Below are 18,276 nucleotides of genomic sequence, written 5' to 3' on the forward strand. Positions count from 1 at the left end.
GATTTATTATCATGACTCTCAGCTTGCTTTTTTTTTTTTGGAAGGAACAGTAGACACTAGGTAGCACGTCCCCTTTGATTTGCCACACTATGTCTTAATTACCAATGCTAGAAGTTCATGTGGTAGTGTTTTCCAACTTCAAAGGCTTCAGCAGCTTAAATGGCATGAGTGAATCACATTTGTACGAACGCAGAGTGACAACAATGTGGTGTCTTCATATCTTAGAAATGTCAGTTCATTTTTTTATTTATTTTACATCAAAGCGAAAATAGGCGCACAAAAAAGATAATAGGTTTATTCGGCGTTCTTTTCTTTTGTTATCAAAGGAATCGAAAACATCCTCTGTTTCAAAAGCTAGGATTCAGAGCTAGAGTGGAGGTGTTATTTTGGGTTTTTTTGTGTATTCTTACTAAAAAGTCAAATGAACTTCAGATTCTTTTCTTAATAATTTTTAGAGTCCTTCTCTTGCTATCTTTGATTTATACCAGCATATTTCCAGTAAAGTCTGTTTAGTTATCCTAGGGGAAGTGTAATGTAGGTGGAAGAAAATTTGGGCCATGAAGTGCAGGACCACAGATAGAATGGCATGGAGAATTTTAATTCTATAAAGTCCAGATCAACAGACCATTTGGGTCATTATGAATGTAATCAGACATTTCTTAATGTTAATTCCATTTTATGATGAGACATAGAAATAGGAAGATCCATTTTGATGGAATCATTAAACAGAAATCAAGGAATTTGCTTGCTTCTATTTTCTTGTTTCAGTTGTGAAAAAAAAAAGCCTCATGCTGATAAAATAATGGTGCATGATACACGAACAGAAGCAATCAAGTTGGTGGGAAAGGCTGGAAAATTGAAGAAACTTTAATCATGTTGGGGATGGGTAGAGGATGATAACCCCAAATAAATAAGTCTGTGTTGGAAGACCAGTATTTACAATCTTATAGTAAACTACATTGTATTGCAGTAGAAAACTAAGATTGCTCAAATTCTTATACAGATTTCATTAAATAATTATTTAATAATGAAAAAATACACAGCATGAGTTTACTCCCTTCTGCTTATTCAATCTAATGAGGATTCCTCTCTACCTCTCTTCTATTGCATGTTGAATTATCTTAAATAAGCATTACTATTTATGAGTGCTCTGCTGGAGTCTAAAGAACCTGATGATTTCTTCTGCAATGAAGAATGGTTGAAAGGTCATTACACTCCTTGCTGTTTTATGAAATCCAGTCTATAATCAGTGCATCAAGTAAAAATGTTCTATTTTCCTTAACTGATGATTGTCAGAGGAGATGGATTCAAATACGCTTAATCTCTGTATTGTAATAAGGAACAAAAAATATTTTTATTTTTACAAGTGCTCTGACTGTGAACATAAATTAAAATAATCAGTGTCAAAGAAAATGAGGATAATATTACAATAAAGGGTATGAAAATGAGGGAGAGGACACATCACACTGATAATAACATCATAATACGGTTATAAAATGATGGAGATATTCTTGTCTAAAGATTAAAAAAAAAAATCTTTTAAGCTTGAAAACTGTTTGAATTTGTAAGTAATATGTTTAATAGTTCAGCATGTTAAGTTCTGGTTTGTTTGTGCTATCTGCCAGTTCTGCCACTGTCAGGACATTCTTATGCATGGTGTAAATCTGGTAAGCTTTTCAATGTCTTTTTTCCCCAGAGGAAGTGCCATCGTGATCTAATAGCATTTCTTTTGTTCGTTGTGGGGAAACTTTCTTTCCTCCTTTACCTTTCCTTTTAAATTTTAAATTTAGGAATTGTTTAATTGAGTAATTCAAAATATCCACTGGTGCATAATATTAAAACACTTGCACAGTGCATTGCACTTGTTCAGGACATGCCTAATCAAGAATGTGTTTAATCTCAGAGAACTGATGTCAAACTAATGGCAATAAGTGTTGTTTAATTGGAATGGTAATTCTGTAAATAGAAGACATCCATCTTCACTTTTGTCAAATTTGCATCCAAACTTTGCATCCCAATGAGCATATATCACGCAGCTGGGAAAAAAGGAAAAAAAAAAAAAAGGCTGATCTATTTCAAGTGAAATGAGAACAAACAAAATGTGCAGTCTGCGCTGACCTTCAACTCTGTCTTGACCACTCTTGTTTTTCTTCCATTTCTCTTCCTCTAATGCATACCTGTTCCTTAGACTTGAAGCATGATTTGGATTTCTCAAAGTTTACAGAGCAAGCATTGTATGAGGCTCTGAGTGAGAAGATCTTAGGCAAAGAAAGAGGAAAGAAAACACCTGTCTTTCCAGCTGACTAATAGTTCCTTTCACTCTCATTTAAGCTTCTTGAAGCCTGCCTCTACTGTGTCATCTGTTCTGTGTTCTTTTCTCTTCATCCTGAATGTATTCCTTGACTATTTTCCATTGTTGAAACAGGTTGTGTAGATAACCAAAAATCTGTTTCTATCTGCTGTATTCTATACACACACAACCCACCCCTTTTCCATGTGAAGAGGGATGCTTCTCTTCTGCCTTTGTTTGCTTAATTGCCGTGGTTTATCTTTTCTCTGGCATTTTCTAAACCTTCTCTTGCTTAATGGTGTAACCCCATGTAATCTGCCTTCCCTGGTGCGGGTATAAGTGCTATAAATAATGAGTAGTGGTTGTTCATATGACTGGATTATGTGGTATTTATTATACTGGAACAAAGTAAAAACCTCATAAAGAACTGTGTAGCAATTCCTCACATTTGAGTGAGCCAAGTTCTACAGATCCAGACTGCACCAATTCAGGACTTTTTCCTTTTCCTTGTAAAATCAAAGTAGATGCCGAGTCTGTTGCGTTATGCATGTTGCTCATGCTCTGGGTAGTTCTGCTTAATATAATAAATTTGTGTTTTGCAAAGTAGTCTGTGATGGATATTAGATTTATGAGCTGGAAAGAGAGGGTAGGGCTTACTTTTTAATCAGTAAAGAATAAAGAAGGCAGTAATGTTCCTTTTTTTTTTTTTTTTTTTTGTGCATGTTGCTAGGTCAAGGTTTGACTTAAACAATGAACAGTGAGAGGCAAGTCTGGTCACTGTATTTAATGGTGATGGGGATAGGAATTCACTTTCCTCCAGCTTTTGGTAACCTGCCTTAATAAAGCCCTGACCTCTGCTTTCACAGTGTCATGCACAGTAGAAATAACAAACCATGTAAAAGCGAAGTGTGGTGGCAGGATCTATTGGGGTTAAATTCTTCCAGCAACCTTTAAAAACTTGATTTTGTAGCAGTAGGAAGAAGCAGGATGTCCATGGCAATCAGTACAGTGATTGTGTCATACAAACTTGCAATAGAATAGGTAATGCTTTTGCTCTCAATTTTGTTCAAGAAAAAATGGAGAGAGAGAGGGATCATTTGCATTAACTATTTTAAGATGTCTTTTGAAAAGACTTTGATGCAAAGTTTAATATTTATGAGGAACAGGATCTCAGTCTGTTACTGATATATATCCTCTTCAGCACTAGTTCAGTTTGTCTTTTTGCTTTACAAATATTATGATGTTAATCAAGTGAAAACAGATGGGAATATACAAATACATGAGTGAGCTTTGTACTGGGTGCTAGTTTGTCCTATTTTGTCCTCAATAACTGCAAAAGGTAATAGAAATTACCTTGCTGTATGTACAGCGATGCCCCAAAACTTTGCTTGAGAACTTAAGGATCAGGATCCTTTCTTTCACTCACTTCAGTTTAAGTGACCCAACGTGAATATAGCATTGCTTCTTTAATTTGGAAGAGTGCTTTAAGATTTAATTAAAGTTTATAAAACTCTTAACTAATCAGATAAAGGGCACAGTATTGAACAAAAGTGTTGTTATCAGTGAAAATTCATGCCCTTCTCAGAAAACAAGTAAATAGATTTTTGAACAATATGACCTGATTGGGTTTTTACAAGTTTTACAAGAGCATGTGTAGTTGAAGGAGAAGTAGAAAAAAAAATGTTTTGGTAAATATACTTTAAAAAATAAGAAAAAAGAATAAGAAAATTTTCATTAGGTCACCAAGTTGTCTCATTTAATGCCTATATAGACTCCTAAAGTATTCATACTGCAGCCTAACTGAAGGGAAATAACACAGGATTAGATGCAACCTCTTTTCTTTCTGTAAGATAGAACTTTCAGGAGTAAACAGGGAAAGAGTCAACTGCTGTTGCTAAATGGCATCGGCTGTTTCACCTCAGTGAGGCCCCAGCATAGATAGAACTCTGCTCTGTGTAATTCTGGTGGATCTCAATATTTTGTGACTCCATGTATTTTGTGGTAAGATAGAGATGGATTAAAAGACTGGGAGAGATTGAAATAGGAAGGACAAAGGAATGTTTAGGACCTTGCAGGGGCATTCATAGCACAAGGCATAATTAAGAACTTCCTATAGCTGTTCTGCACTCATGCACTACAGTTTGAGATTTCAGCTCTTCATGACAAGCCAAGATAAAATGCATTTGAAAATTTGATTCTTTCTGTGGAATAGATAATGTCTTGCTGTTACTCATCTGATCTTCAGTGCAGGTCTGCTGTAACATCCAGTGCTGTTTGTGTGTGTCATTCTAATCTGCAGAGGCCCAGCCTGAGATCAGAGCTCCCTCGGGCAAGGTGCGATAGTAACAGCACTGCCACTGGCAAGTGAACCAAAACTGTGCTGTGAGAAGCTCTGGAGACTGCTTAAACTCAAGCTGTGAAAGAAAGGCAGAAGGGAAAGGGAATAAGGTAGCAGTGACTGAGCAAGGTTCAGAGCCTGCGTGATCTGACCTCCCTCAGATTACATATCCACTGAACAATTTCTTCTACCAGAGGACCATGCCTGCAAGAAATCACATTCTACGTATGAGTGGAAAACTGTGTGTGTGCATGTGTGTATATAAGTATATGTGGGACTACACTTGAAAAGAAGCTGGGGAGTATTAACAACAAGAGAAGATAGGTAGATTTGGAAAGGATGTGGGGAAAGACTTTTGGCGTATGTGAATATGAAGGTTGCTGCAGATGTGCAGAAAAGTTGTATGTATAAAAAGGAGACCAAGGGAAGAGTAATGGGTGACCACTGGAGAGTCAGGAGAGAAGGTAAATTGTGGAAGAAAGGAATTTATTAAGTATTGCAACTGAAACTATGTCTGTATTGCTTAGTGCTCCCCAAAGCAAGTATTGCAAGATGAAGAATAAAGTGCAGTGGAGTTCAAACAAAATGTGCTTCATTGTTAGAACAGTGCCTTAAACCACTTGAGATATTACAACTGTTACCTGTGGTATCATCAGTGTCCTGGGATTATTTCATAAATCAGGCACTAAAACGTAATAGAGTTGAGGAGGTTGGTGCTTTATACATATAAAGAAGAGACTGAATTGTAAGAGAATTAATGCTACCATTGTTACAGCCTTTAATCTATTTTACTACTCCTTCTGTGAACAATTTGTCCTTCAGAGAAGAATTCTCTAAAATTTTAGAGTAAGCAAATTTTTTGAGGTTTTGTTTCTGAGTGTGAAACGAAGGCATTTTGTTTGTCATCTTCCTGAGAAAAGAGATAAGATCTGTAACAGTTTCTTTGGTCTAGCACAGATTCCAATGGGTTAATCCCTATGGAAGCAAGTAAGTACAGTAAATTGCACTCAGTGCAGATTCAGCTATGTATGTGCTTCTGACTGTCAGAACCACATAATGACCAGTCTAATTTGTATCCCTGATACTAATTGAGTAATTGCAGGTGAAAAATAGGTGTATCTCCCTGGACATCATCATCATCATAGTATCATAGTCTCATGCGGTTTGGAAGGGACCTTAGAGATCATCGAGTCCAACCCCCGGGATTCGAGCCTCTGTGTAGCAGAGCGGCACTTCTACCACTTGCACCACAGGGGGATTCGAACCTGGGCCCCAGTGTTGCAAAGCGGCATTCCTACCACTGCGCCACCGGGGCACACATCATGGAACAAAAAAAAGGTTGGATAGTTGACTGAAGGAAAAACAACATTTAAACAAATTCTTGATTTCTCAAATAGGGTGCATACTTTGTTGAGTTTCTTAATGAGAATTTCAGCTGTTTTCATTGATGTAGCTTGGAAGAAGTTGTGTTTTTGTTTTTTACACCTTAGCTCATTGCTTTTTATTTTTGTGCACTATACACTGGACTCACCTTCTCATTCAGAAGTTTCTTGTGGGGTAATTACTCCAACCCAATGATTATGCCCAGTCTAACAAAGCTAATGAAAACCTGCCCTTCAATCTAAACTGTAATCAGTTTATAACAAGCTCCCTTTTCCTGTGCTTCATTACTGTGACAAAATCTCTTTTTCATACCTCAGAATGATAAGGCAGGGTGGAAAAAAATCATTTTCCATTACCAGGCATGCATGAAAGGGAGATGGGATTAAGCATGCAGAATTGATTTATTTGCATTCTTCTACTGCCTTGGTTGCCGCATCTTTGAAAGAAGTTAATATCATGTCTTTGATTTGGCCTCTGGAATGACAGACCCTGGCAATCAAGCATGCTTATTATAGCAGTTAAATAATCTAGACAATGGAGTCCCAGTTTATATTGATTCATTTGGAAATGTGGTGGACTTGTAGCAAAAAAAAGCATTTTGAAATCTGTCAGCTGGACATATGGCAGACTGAGCACAAATGCATTTTGGAATTGGTTAGCCCTCTTGACAAAGCTATCTTTATATGCTTTTCTTAATGGGTGTGATGATTGCCCTAACCTCATCAGCCATTTGCTTGTCATATTTCTCTTTTGCATACTTTTTTTCCATTTTTCTTTTTTATTGTCTCCCACTTTCCTGAAGGCTGCTTATAGACAGAGCCATTGGTGCGAGCAGAAGGTGATGACATAACTATAGATTTCTTATTTGCTTTAACAACAGTACCCAACTCTAATGCTAACCTAATACCTCACATAATTTATTTCAAAGATACTTATTCACATATCTCCCAGCTTGATTTCCCCATTTAGCTCTCATCCTCTAGGAATCCCAGTCTGGTTTCTTTCATTGTGATTTTGTTCATTCTGAATCTGCATAGGGGGATCATTTTTTGGACAAAAACAACGATATGCCAATATTATTTCTTTTTGTTGATCCTGAAAAGGGATTTTAGCCTAACCAAAAATTCTAAATGTGTCTAACAGCTCCCCTATTCAAATTTTTGCACTAAAAAAGAAAAATGTCTTTAAACATTCTCTTGATTATAGTAGTAGAGTTCTGCATTTTCTGCTCTCAGAATGTAGAGTTGTTACATGACATTATATGGCATTGTAGCTTGAGCTAATCACAAGACACGTTTCCAGTTAACAAAATGGCAGCTGGAGGCCTAATAGTAATAATAATAATAAATAAATAAATTAAGGCCTAGTCAAAACTGGAAGCCAGCATTTAAATTGTTACCTGTTCAGTCCATCGGTGGAGCTTTAATGAAATTACTTTGAAGATACATCGAGCTAAGTGAGAGTCTGATGAGCTCCTGAGCCTCTGAAACTCAGCTGTGGGCTTTCAGTACATTTTTCTGTGTTCCAAGGTATTGAGAGAAAAACAAGCACAAAGCGTACACACCTGAAAATGAGTGCTTTTTATTTTTTTAATAAGGCAACCTTTTCAGGAATATAACTGTCTAAAATGCTTTAGAAATTGTGAATAATACTGTATTCATATCTTTCTGCATCTGGTTTTGCATTAGATAGATACACATTTTAAATACTAAGCAGGAAGCAGCAGGATGTACTCAGAGGTACAATAGCAGTGGCAGGTATCTCAGCTGAAGCGGAATATTGATCAGGCAATCAGGGAAGCCGCTCTCCTGCCTCTCTGTCTAGAAGAACTTTGATACCCAACTCAATGTTAAAACTGCCAGCCTGTCAGTGATTTCAGATTAAGTGTCTGCACTTCAGGAAAAGGAGTCCATAAATTAACTTCTAATGCTGATGACATTCAGAAAGCAAGAGACTTCCATTGGCATTCATGGTTCAGCACCTTTGGACTGGCAGATTTTAAGCTTGCATTTGCCATCCAGCCCCACAAGCTACAAAGGAGGTTATGACTTCAGCATTGTAATATTTCAGGCGGCTTTGGAAAATAAACTGAGCTTAGTTACAATTTCAGACAGCTAGCAAAAGGGAGAATAAACCAGCAATGTGACTTTCTTTAGTAAGCATGCTTTTTGAGGTAAGCCCCAAGAAAGTCCATTACCTGTTTCAACATATTCAAGCACTGCAGAATTTGCCTTTTGATTAGTGTTGGAATAGGGCAGTTTTAGAGTCTTTGTTCACTCACTGGTAGGCATCTAAAAATAAGACAATCATATTGGGTAGTAATGTTTGACTTTTGGCAGTCTGCACCACTCATCTTTTTGCAGAATTAACAGTGAAAGTGAAGCAGAGCTGTTTGTTGGAGGCCAAGTAATTCTTGTTCCGCAAGAATTGGTTATTGCTGTTGTAACATGGCAAGAAATGAGAATTTTAGTGTAACTTCTACGTTAATAATTTCTCACGTGTGTTCCTGCAATTTCTTTAAGAGGGCAAAAGCAGTAAAATGCAAGATGGTACAACAGAGTATTATTTTCTTCTAGCATTTCTAAAGCAACTTATAAAAGACAACAATAAAAAGTTAAAGTCTTACTTAATTTTCTACAGACAAGTTAGGTCTTGGATGAAAACATGTTTCCATTTTATTCTATATTTTAAAACACCTTTATTAAGTGTTTATGTGTAATTTAAACAAGGATGCCATATCTACATACCATATCCTGAATAAAATTCATACTACCTCTGCAGTAAGGAAAATATTCTTGCCACATCCTGCAGTAAAAGTCTTATATAATTAGGAACAAGAACATGGCTCTCCAAGTTTATTGCTTCTCCAGGAAATAAGTCAAAAGCATCAGAAGCTTCCAAATATGGAAGCTGAGCTTTGATCTGCTGAGCAGTGTGTGGGATGAAGCAGTTTCGTGGAATCTAAAAGGAAAATAAGAAGAGCAATTTTATGTAAACACTACCTGACTACAGAAAGATTTTCAAGTTCTTATTTAACAAAAAGAGCGAACATGCATCTTTGCACATTTGTGTATTTCCAAAGTAGCAGAAATTCAAGCAACTGGGAAATCAAGGAATGTACTTAAAGTAAAACATTCGAAAAGAAAAAAGAGATAATTGAGGAATTACAATTGGTAAACACAGCCATGAGAAAAGGTAGTAAGTTTATGTTTCATATGTATTGCCTCTCCAGTGGGATGCATAGCTATTTTATGCTCAGAGAACACTGATTATGTATTGAAGTGATGAATCACGCGAGTTTCTGCCCATGCACTCAGAATAACTTTTCCCAGAGAGGGTTCTCTAAGGAGTCTGGCTGTTTTGTTTGGACTCTGACTGGTAAAGTAAAAATGATCTCCAGTTATTGATGTGTTTCTCTGGACTAAAGGTGTACTGGAATTAGAAATTGTCTGTAAAGAATAAAATGTTACAGTCCCGTAAATAATCTTGGCATCATCACTGTGAGGAAATTAAATGCAGACATTTTTTTCTGAACAGTTTAATCTTGTGAGATTTCGTAGTGCAGTCACACCATTTTCTATTTCCTTCATATTCGTAATTGTAGCTACTAATTATTCAACGTAGTTATGTGTCTTCTTTCTTCCAATGGTCAAAGATACTAATTCTCTTCATGAATAATTTATTTTAACAATTGATTGGGTAATGAGTGAAATGACTGGATATATTTTTCTCTGAAGATATTATACCATATAGTCATGAATATAGTCAGTCATATGTGCATATGAAATTATTTTGAAAAAAAGTAGTTACAACAAGTAATTGTCATAAGACTGGTTATTTTATTATTATTGTACATGAAATTCACCCTCAGAGGATAATTTTTGTGCTGTAATACAATGTACATATATCTGTACTCGTATGGTGAGAAGAATTCTTTTTCTTTATTTACATATTTAATTCTTGGGTAAATGAAGAGATGGAGAAATTCTTATCCTTTATATATTTTCTCTGTATTATCAAATGTTTATTTATAACAGAAGTCCTCCTAATTCTGCTAGAGACTGTCACCTTGTTGTGCTGGATTTTATATATACATCTGATGAAAGGCAGCTCTTGTACAGATGATCTCAGCCTTAATCAGCTAGGTAGATAATGAGTGGCAGAGGTGCAGGGAGCCACAATTACCTGCCTGAGTAATAGACTGTATAGGAGAAATCAGGAATTCTATTTTCGTGTTTATTGCTTTACTCCAATGGGCAATGCTGTGCTAATTGCCTAAACATTTGCAGAAAATCAGAGTTCTGTCTGCTTCCTTTGATGCTTTTTAAAAGTTCAAAATATGTGGTCTTAAAATTTGAGTGAGATTTATCTGAAAGGATTCCTGTTTCTCTTAAATTCCCACTGACGTTCTTTTTAGAGAAAATCCTTAATTTTCAATAAATGTTGTTATTTGCTTCCTAACATTTCATTTAAAAACAAACAGCAAAGAAAGTCTATATGTACATTCAGTCTGTCTAGAGCTGGAAATGTAGAATTTCAGGTGAGCCAAAGAATATATTTTAAGTCTACACAGAGTCTGATATTTTTGAGAATTTCATGGTCTTGTAGGGATGCTCATGGAAGGAAGAAAAAAAAAAAAAGTGGAAGTGTTTGACAGTGATTTGTTATCTGAATCATTTGTTTAGTACTGCAAAATATAGTCATGCTCCTTTGCACTTGCTTCATTTCTCTCCTAGGAACGAGCATAGCCTGTAACAATGAGAATCTGCCAAACATATTATGACACTACAGATTGTTATTCTCTTTCTAGTCCTAAAGTAAATCTTTTACAGGGACAATCTGTGCCCGTTGCCTGCTGTTACTGAATTGCAAGCAAAAGGGCTGGCTCAGAACAATTTCAGTCTCCTAGAAATGATCATGTCCATAGGAAGAAACAATCTCTGCATAATTTGACTGGCAGGTTATCTACTGGCTGTCCTAAAAGAGGGGAAATGCACAGTAAACTTCAAGGGTTAAGCTTTTAAGTATGAAAGTCTATTAGTTGGGCCTCAACACATTACAGAGTCCTTTTTTTTTTTTTTTTTTCCTGTCTGGCTTTTTATGCTAATCTGTACTTTTATAGTTCTCTTCTGGAATGGTATCTGTATATTTATGGCTGCATTTATTATTTCAGTTTGAATCTTAATTACTATTTTTTTGAAATTAAAATGTGATAATATTTTTGAATATATTTTTAAAAACATTCCTTTTGTTTCCCAGATGAAGCAGTCCAATTTCTGTTAACTCTGCATTGCTCAATGAGTGAAGTATCTGACTCAAATGCTTGTGTCTCTCATTCTGCTTAGAGGCAGTTCTAGTTTAGTGCTCTTTCACAATCTCTGTAAATATTCCTGCCATCCTTCTCCTCTCAGTTGTACACCATGTATTTGTTTGCACTGCAAACCAGAATTGAAAAAGTAAACATTAGGATTATGACTTCCATAAGAAAAGAAACTCTAGAAATTCACATAGGGTCAGTGTGAAATCTGTGTTTAGTTTGGTTCAACATCAACAGACAAGGGCTAAAGAAGTAACATTAAGTAGACTCTAAAATAAAAATTTACTTGAATTTCTTGGGAAAAAAATAATGAAAGCTCTTGGTAAAAAGCTTAGAAATAAGGCTTTGTGATAGATAATTTTAATTCCACTAATTATTTTTTTAGTGGTCATAATTGCCAGGTTTGTGCTAATTCAATTTTATTTTTATCCTTATTTTTTCTTTTTTGAGGTTTCTTGAGATCATAATTTCAGAAGAAACTGTTGAAGTGTGACTGTAACCCTCAAACCAGACTGTTCTTCTTTGCTCTTCTTCATTGTTCCATTTGTTTCTTGACATTTGGGCTACTTCGTACTCAGCAATGAAAAATGAAAAGAAAAAAAAAATCACACCATTTTCAAAGACAAAATTGGTTGATCTTTTATGTGAGTTTTGTTTCCATCCTGTAATGATGGCAATACTTAGCTCGGTGTATTTGCTGTGCTTTGAGATTGCACTATAAATAACATTTTTGATTCAGTAATGAAACAGTTACAAAAATGAACTGTACCGTTGAAGAGTTAAAATCTAGTGCTGGTAGGGTGACTGAAGGGTGCCTGGGGTTTTAAGATATTGCCTTTTCCTTCCCAAAAAAGATTGTGGGTGAGTTCACATGTTGCTTAGGTACTTTTAAGCTTCATTTACTGGTGGCACGGGAATTTAGGCAGTTTGAAGTTACACTGCTTTGGCAGTAGAGACTTTGTAACATGAAAATCAACCATGAGGATACTTCTTTTGTTCCATTATTTTAAATGGAGTATATACAGGTATTTTCTAGAAGACATAGCAAAGTAGACAGCATATCCCTGGACACAGAAAGAACAAAAGCTGTCTGGCTGTTAGACCAGTACTGGTTAACAGTTAGGTTTTTTGCTTCTTTATACATTTTTACAAAGCTGAGGTTTTTCATTTTATTTAGAAAAAAAATGCTAGATGTGTTTTTTAATCCTTGGTTTCTGGAAACCTTTTTGCCTTTCCGCAGAAACAATAAGGCTGAAAGCAAACAGAAAACCAACTTTTATTTGATGCAGTGCATGAATCAGCAGCGTGCCATAATCAGTAAAAGTAATGCTGAAGATTAGCCACAGGTTGCAGTACAAGCAGAATACTGGGCTCTGTGTAGTGATCTTGCCTCCCATTAGGAAATGTTGTCTTAATGCATATAACAAATGGATGAAATTACAGTTAGTAACTTACCTCCCCATCTGGAACGGTTAAGAGATTGTAATAAGAACAGGTGCAGGGATGGGGACAACACCAAGAGTGTTTAGAGGTGGGGTAGGGCAGGGAAGCTGCCAACAGGGCACTAAAAGGAGAATAAGCATTTCAGCTCTCTGAGGAAAATTGCAACTGAACTGAGACTGAAAGGGGAAGTTCTCTGAGAATGACAGAAAACATGGGATGATTTAGAAATTAAAAAATAAATAAAAAGATACCTTTGCTTGTAAATAGAACTAAGGGAGACGACTTTTTTTTTTTTTTTTTTTTTTACCAGACTACAGAAGAATTTCTATAATAGGCAGGTATTTTCGTAAGCTTGATAGATCAGTAGGGTTCTGGCAGATTCTATTAGAAAAACAATGTTTATTTTTAAGCATACCACTTGGGAGATGGTCTTTCTTAAGACTGCAGTTTGGGTTATGCTTGATACTTAAATTGTTGTGCAGGAAAATATGGAAAACTCCTCCTATTTTAACTAGACTATGCTTTGATCTGGATAAGAAAATATTATTTAATAGAAAACATGACCTGGGACAGTGAGCAGGTTTGTTTGTATGAAGTTGTTCTAAGATAAGGTGGGAAGTCACTGATTTGTTTTCTGTTAGGAAAGCTCTCTGTGGCTGACTTCTTTAGCCAAAGGAAAATAGAGTGTAATTTCCATGAATATGCAGTTTGTATACAAGATAATCTTTTCATCTATAAATACCAATGCAAATAAGACTCCAGAAAAATGAACAACTTTCACAGGTATTCACATCACAGTGTGAGCGCCTGCTTGCACTTTTTCCGTTCCTTTTCACTGTTACTGCAAAGTGCTGCAAAAAAAAACAACAAACAAACAAACAAAAAAAACCCCTGAGTTTCCACATCCCATTCTGTACATTTTGATTTTGTCACCAGCTGTCAATACTTAGTAGTTCCAGCACAGTCACTTTGACATTGAAAGAAAGTAATTGTAATTCAACTCAAAACTAAGCAATAAACGTGCAGATGACAATTGTTATTGTCAAATCTGCTTTAGGCAGAACAAAATTAAGCCTCAGTATAGAACTGTGGGCACAGGAAAATAGCTGTCTTCTGTTAATAGTTTAAGGGTGATAACATTAAGGAAAACCTCTTAGTAGTAGTCAGTATTTGTTAAAAGGCTTTATATTGACCACTTCTGTGTAAAATGGCTAAAAGAGAAATACTAGATCTTAGTGACTGCTTAAAGTAAAACAGAACATATATATTGGATATGTTTAATTCAGGGCGTTCACCCAGATTCTATCAAAAGTAGGGGTAATTATTTTGAGAATTTAGGAAAAAGTAAAACTACAGTTTGTTTTTTTTTCCAGTTTCAGTATTCCACAAGCTGTACTGGTTGCCCATCTCTTTTTGTACTTAAGTCTAATGTAAATCTTCAGATTGTGTGAGTGATGTCTAACCGACTTAAATATAATTCAGAGATTCAAGAATAATTGGAATTGGAACTTAAGAGGACTTGCTGTATTTCTTATCTGTACACATGAGCTGCACAGCATGGGCAGCAAGCAGAAAGTTTTTAGCTGCTTTACAGGTCCACCTTTTAAGGCTAATGTGATTTTTATACTTACAGGATGAATGATGTGGTTACTGGGAGGAAGACAAAGACCACTGGAAAGCACCCACACATAGACAGTGGACAAAGGAAGAAAGGTAAGACCAGTTCTAGGACCCAGTCAGCATTATCTTTGGTTGCAAAAGCCCAGTGAGAAGTGACTTTTCATTCTGTGCTTGTATAATGCATACTAGCAAGATTGCCTAGTCAATGATAAGTATCATAATACAGCTGAGCAGTGTAGCAATTAAGTTGAAGGTACAACAAAGTAAGAGCTAAATATATCATTCTTCATCGATAGAGCATTATATATATAGACAAATATCACTGACTCTATTTTATTGGAGGAGGAATATATGATCCTAATATTTATCGAAGTGTGGGTTATTCTGATATCTGTAATAATTCTCTCCAGTAGATTAATTCACTATAGGTACTAACCAGCCACAGTATACTGAACACTTAATAACAGTATGAAGATACTCCATTGTCAAACTTGGGGTTTAATCTGTTGATGTTTTACTGTGGCTTTAATATGTAATTTTTAATACATAATCATTGAATTCACAAGGAAGAAAAAAAATAACATTAAAAACTTCAAGTTTTCAAAAGTAAATCTCGTATACCCAGTTCCTGTGATATCTTTTCGGACAAATTCTGTTGTATAGATGGTGAGCAAGGCTCATGCTTTAAGGGTTCTCAGATTTAGTAGGCTGTTTCATATGACTAAAGGCAGGAGGCTGAAGGCCATTACATACTTCATATAATCTAATCCATTATGTAGGTCTGAAATCTCTCAAGTATGGCCTATATTTGTTTCTAGTTGTTTCCATCAGTTATTATTTCTGTACATAGACTAAAGAAGTTGGGTTAATGCTTTACAAAGTGTACATCATTCTCAGGTTAAATATCAATAAACAACAGGCAATTCCCATGCCAATGAAACTTCTGCAAAGTTCAGGGCGATGATAAATTCAGCTTTATTCAGTAACCTAATAGCTTCTTGGTATGAAAGGTTATTTCACCTACAAACATCTGCTTTTAATCTGCTTTTGCACTATGACTTTTTAAACGATACCATCATGTTTTGGACTTTATCTCCTACACCTGTTCAGATTTTATCAAAATTGTTAATATTGCACTGCTTTTTGCTACTCAGAAAAATGATAGTTTATAGCTATGCTTTTTTATTGCCTTATTTTTAACACTTTTACCTCTATCTTGTCAATGGTACAAAATAATATGGTGAAGTTCAGGCCACGTTAGTTATTCTTTAAATTATATGACTCGCTAAAAAAAAGAGTAAATTAAAAGCTCTCTTTTACTAAGGGCTAGTTGAGATTGTATATCCAAAATAAAACTTCAGTGTGTTACGTCTTCCTCAAACTAGCTAGTAAAAGTCTGCATTTGAAAGCTGATATTTTTACTGGGAACAGTGCATGGCACAAAACTCGGTGTTGAAATCTCCACTGGGTGGGTTTTGCAGATCACAACTGCTATGGCAATTAATATTCAAATGCTTGTTAATATGCAAACAATTCTGTCATTCTCAAGACAAAGTATTCTTGGAAATAATTATGTTGTTGATTTTCTCTTAATATGGAGACAACAGCCCCAATTTTAAGTGTGATGTAGAATATACATATGAATAGGTGATGGCAGTTAGAGATGACCTGTCTGATCTGTGAATTTCTGAATTTGAGTTGGGAAGGTCATTCATTAATGCCATTCGGCTAACAAGTGAGCAATTTCATGGAATTCATTATAGTCCCAGAGCACCAGCGCCTGCATTTATTAGTTTCAATACGCAAAATCTATTACTATTCATCATCTCCAGTCAACAGCTGAGAAAAGGATTCTATATACTGTTTTTGTCAGTTACACTGAAAGATCTGTTTGGTGCCTTATCATGATAGTGAATTTCCAAACAGATATAAGCTGAGGTTTCTCTTTTGGCAGTTCTGCTGTCAGGTAGTATCTTGCCTCAGATGGCTACAGTGCACAAACCTCTTGCATTCAGAGGATAATTTTCATAACAGAAGAATATTTTTTGAATTATGAAATATATCTTCATCCACATCTACGTACACTTATTAAATGTGTTTTTAAACACAAAAGTTCTTAAATATTCTGTCAAGTTAAAAGTCTCTCTCTTAACTACTCAGTTATTCAGTTTGTGAAGATTCTTTGCACAAACTGTGGCATCTGTTAGACTGGTGGTACCCTGCACTAAGTTCTGCTAGGTTCCCATGCTCTTCACTCCTACGCACTCAAGGGAACCTAATGATCTGTGGCATTTATGTGCTTATCTTACTGGGATCTGCAGGCCTGAGTGGAAAACCAGGAGCAAAAAGAAGCTTCTTATATGATTTATCTACCTGACATAACTTTCTAATATCATTACCTTCCTTCTGTAAACAGACAGAATATACAGGTGGGTACCTCCTTTGTCTCTTAAAAGGGGGGCCTAGACAAACCAACTGATAAACTTCATCACATAAATTAGCAGAATTTACACAGATGGTAAGTCAAAGTGGTGAAGACAAGTTAGAAGGCCTCAGCTTTTCCAGACAGAACTCATAGCTATAAACCACCCTTAGGGAAGTGGCAATGCCAGTTGAGACCTTACTTTAAAAACAAAGAAACAAATAAAACAAAATATCCCACAAAATACTATGCTTGCTTACTTTTCATGTCTTTCATCTATAAGATGCATTCCTCTAACAGCTCAGTCCCTGCACAATGGGAGCAGGTGAGCTCTACTGAAGAGTAAAGAACACCTGATTAATTTAAACTGATAAGGCTAAGAGGACTAAGTTTTGCACAGTAAACTTCATTGGGCTCTCAATTTCTGTATTTTACAGCCTGATTTATTAATAACTATGATTTACCTTAATATGTAATTGAAAATGATGTATTGGAGTACAGGAAATTCTATTCTAACATTAAAATTATTTTTTTTTTGCTATCAGAGAGATCTGGGAAAGGTTGTCAAGAGGTTGTGTAGTCTCTATCACTGGAGATATTCAAGACCTGACTGGAAAAGGTGTTGAGCAACTTGGTCTAGGTGACTCTGCTTGATTAGGACAGGGTGGATCAGATGTCTTGCAGAGGTCCCTTCCAAACTCAGCAAGTCTGTGATTTGGTGTATAGTTTTTTACTTCACGAATAAAGATAGTGTCATGATTCCAAGAGCCAAATATCAATTCCCTCATGTATGGCTGCCTTTTCACTAAAAGATGTTAAATATTTTCTCATTATCTTTCTTTGATTTTAGCTACTGAGGGAACACAATCTTTCTGATTTAAGTCTTACTAATGAATATCTAGGGTAGGGGGAATGGTATTTCCAAAGCAAATGGTCAAACATGCATTTAGTCACTACTGAAAAGCTAAATTCAGCACATATTAAATAAAGCTATAAATAGACAAGGTCTTTAATGTTCTTTATGGCATAGCATTTGCAGGTAATAATGAAAAGGTTTCATGCATCCACTGACATTTTTAATTAGCTTAAAATCTCAAGAAAACAAGCAGGAGAGCACTTGAAATGCATGGTACCTAGGGTTTGCTCGTGCTACTAATTATACAGATGAGTAAGAAATGTGAATGAAGCAGGGGTTAAACAAAAATAAGTAGCAATCTGCTGTTAGGAAAAGAACAACAACAACAAAAAAAAACATGTATAGGAAAGAGTATAACCAAAGATCAAGCAATGAAGTAGAAAGATCAGTGTGGCCTAGGTCTGTTAAACTCCCTGTTTTCAAACACAAAGCAAATCCAGGTATGAGCTCTGTTTACTGTAAAGAATTTGTGTCCACTTTCTACATGAGGTTCTCTATTACATAGCAAAAAGTGACCTTTAAACTACCTTGACAGATAGCAGCTGAG

General features: G+C 35.7%; 1 long non-coding RNA gene across 1 annotated transcript in view; it reads left to right on the top strand.

Moving 5' to 3' along the window:
* Positions 1 to 14,484, top strand: part of LOC146758843 (uncharacterized) — a 73,930-nt gene extending 59,446 nt beyond the window's left edge. Inside the window, exon 3 of the long non-coding RNA XR_014933522.1 lies at positions 14,405 to 14,484. This is a non-coding gene — a long non-coding RNA (uncharacterized LOC146758843). The remainder of the gene's footprint in view (positions 1 to 14,404) is intronic.
* Positions 14,485 to 18,276: the final 3,792 nt, after the last annotated feature.

Source organism: Coturnix japonica, chromosome 12 (assembly GCF_054131305.1).
Source record: "Coturnix japonica strain WE chromosome 12, WE-NBRP24, whole genome shotgun sequence".
Classification (NCBI taxonomy): Eukaryota; Metazoa; Chordata; class Aves; order Galliformes; family Phasianidae; genus Coturnix; species Coturnix japonica.